The sequence below is a fragment of the Capsicum annuum genome, unplaced genomic scaffold (assembly GCF_002878395.1).
Source record: "Capsicum annuum cultivar UCD-10X-F1 unplaced genomic scaffold, UCD10Xv1.1 ctg1491, whole genome shotgun sequence".
NCBI lineage: Eukaryota > Viridiplantae > Streptophyta > Magnoliopsida > Solanales > Solanaceae > Capsicum > Capsicum annuum.
The window spans coordinates 399,241-402,533 of NW_025820326.1; the positions used below are offsets into that span (position 1 = coordinate 399,241).

General features: G+C 32.7%; 1 pseudogene; it reads right to left on the minus strand.

Annotated features, from left to right (window-relative positions):
• Positions 1–1,091: 1,091 nt before the first annotated feature.
• LOC124890292 lies at positions 1,092–2,688 on the minus strand (annotated as a pseudogene).
• Between the last annotated feature and the right edge of the window lie 605 nt (positions 2,689–3,293).

The window sequence follows — 3,293 nt, forward strand, 5'->3', positions numbered from 1 at the left end:
AAATAGTAGTAAAATTAAAATTCTAAAAAATACAGAGATATTCTTTTAAATCATTTAAATGAATTTTGGACGGCGGGGGGGGGGGGGGGGGGGGTATTAATTTGTTTGCTTAAATGATTTTATTTATTTCTTAAAATTTTTATTTTAAATAAAAATTATATGTCAGCAAATTTTAATGAAAAAAATTAATTAAATAGTTTGAGTAACTTTGTAAGTAAGACCGTCATAATTGAGTGCCTTTTGAAGTTAAAAGTAAAATTGAGTAATTTTCTGATAAAAGAACTCATACTTAAATGTCTTTTGGAGTAAGAATAAAAGTTAGTGATTTTCTAAAAAAAAGAAAAATCATAAATTGGATGATCATTTCGGTTATTAAATCGTAAGAACTACTACTCGAACTACTTTCATCTGCCGGAGACTTTTCTCCATGACTTTTAGCTTCTGTTTTCTCACCAGTTTTAGAACTATTGTTCTTTGGTTTTCCTTTAGCAGGGGTATTTTCAGCTCCTGTGGCTGCTAACTCGTTATCCTTTTCCCCTGCTGAATGGTATTTTTGGCTGTTTAACATAAAGAATTCCCTTTTCAAACTTTGCTCTGATTTTGCTTTTGTCACATTTTTCTGCAATAGGAAATTCCTTGTAAAACCCTTGCCACTTGTTCGGTCCAATCGGCCTTTGTTCACTGATCTTCAGATGTTCCATCTTGAAACCTGTATGTTCTCAATGTTTATTAGTCTGTAATTGTTAGAGTATGCCATATCGGTTGAACCAATAAGTTGTCTCATTTCAATCTATACATTCCAGGAGACAGAGGAAATGCCTTAAGGCTAGGTTTGAAATTTCTGAAGAGCATAGCATTAATGTGGGTGATGTGGTTTGATGACTTATGTCAAATATCTCAGGTAGCAAAAGGTGTGAAAATATGTAATTTCTCATCATGTTGTTGTAAGGTGAAACTTCTCTATAACAACGTCATTTCGTTCGGATATTTTTATTTGCTATAGCGAGATGTTATTATGGATAACATATAATACTATAACATAAGAAATCAGTTTTAAAAAAGAATTTGACCACTATAGTAAAATACTGTTGTAAAGAGGTCTGACTATATATGTTTTCATTCGTACACGCACATATATTGTCCCACTTAGATGCAACAGATTCTACCATCTACTCTAGACTCTTGATCTGTAGGCGGAAAACAGATAAATTTATGACTAAAAGAAAAGACCTGGAAGATTAAGGTGAATTGTATCAGAGTGTTGTTCCTGAACCAGCTCCGATGATGGCACAAACATTTCGAGTTCTTGAGTCGATTCACTTTCAGATTCGCTGAAAGACCTACTACTTGAACTACTTCCATCAGCTGGTAATTTTTGTTCTGCAAGACTTTTAGCTTCTGTTTGCTCGCTGATTTTAGGACTATTGTTCTTTGGTTCTTCCTTTGCAGGGGTACTAGTATCAGCGTTGTCCTGTTTACTAAATTATCTGGTGAAGTGGTCGTCTGTGTTTTAGCTTCAGGGGTATTTTCAGCTTCTTTGGCTGCCAATTCGTCATCCTTTTTCACTGGTGAAGTTATCAGTTTTGGTTGTTTAACATGAAGAATGTCATTTTCGAACTTCGCGCTGATTTTTGCTTTTGTCACAATTTTCTGCCACATGGAATTCCTTCTGAAACCTCTGCCATTTATTCTGACCAATTGGCCGTTGTCCGCTGATCTTCAGAATTCCGGTTTTGGTCAGTTGAACATTCATCTGTTCCTCCTTGAAGCCTGTGGAATTTCAATGATTATCACCGAGTAAAATAAATAAAATAAAAAAGAAAGTAAGATGAACAAATTCTAAAAAAGGGAGTAACATTTATGCTGAGCTTAGTAAAAAAATCTCATTTTAACAGTGTAGCAAAAAGTTTCGGGCTAAGATGCACGGCTTTAAAATACGTCACTAAGGTCTAATGCACACTTTCTTATATATTCAACATCTTTTCCGTGTTATGTTGATGTGAGATTCGCCTAGAATGTCACATACTCCCCCTTATGGACTTAGTGAGGAACCGAAGACCTCAGGAGGTATACATGACAACCATAACAGAATGTGAGCTGATGAGAATGCGTCAAATAGGACTAATAGGCTTCTAATATGACAAGTTGGAGTCGACTATATGTGTCCTCACTCCATGTTGCTTTAATATTACTCCCTATATCGCTTTAATATTACTCCATGTGTCTCAATACAATTCATGTGACATACTTTTCTGTTTAGTCCATCTAAAAAAATGCCACCTTCATCCCTCTGTCTCAGTTCAATTCATATGAGTTGAATACTTTTTCGTTTTGTCCATCTAAAACGAATGCCACATTTTGAAAATAATAATTAACTCTAGCATTACCCCTTTATCTTAGATGAAATAATTTACAGCCACACAAATTATCAGAGTGTTTTAGACCATAAATTTCAACAGTCTTCCCTTTTTCTTATACTATGGTCAAGTCAAATGATGTCACATAAATTAGAACTGAGCAAGTATATAATATATAAACTATTTAATGTCAAGAATGACTTTAAGAGAAAAGAACCTGGAAGAGTAAGGTGAAGAATGTCAAAATGTTCTTCTTGAACCTGCTTTGTTGGTGGCACAAAATCTTCGTATACTTGAGCTGGTGTAATTGAATCCATTTTCTGTCTTTTATTTCTTTTGCTAACGTGTAATCAATGCTCGTTTGTATTGTATATATATGCACAGAAAAGCCCTCTAGAAAACTTTCTTGATATGCTTTCTCTGTTTGCTTTTTAGATACATATTCCTTAATTAATTTCCATTACTTTGTTTATAAGCCTCTTATTGTACAATTAAAAAAAAGAATAAAGCTTAGGAAACATAGACTTCTCATGACCCTATTTAGCCTAAGTTTCAATTAATTATAATTCATAACTCCCTTTTACCTATTGATTATCCTGAATTACAATTCATAATCTCATGTATTTTTTCTGTTTCTCTATTTTCTATTACTCTCTTTTTTGTTTTTAGTTTTTTTCTTTTCTTTTTTTTTTTCTCTTTCTTTTTTCTTTTTCTAACTTTTTTTCTTTTCCATTTTTTGCTTTTTCATTTTTTCTCTTTCTTTTTATTTGTGCGAACTAACAAATACAAATACAAGTGCGAACTATAAAATACAAATACAAATGCGAACTATAAAATACAAATACAAATGCGAACTATAACATACAAATACAAGTGCTACTATAAAATACAAATACAAATGCGAACTATAACATATAAATACAAGTGCGACTATAA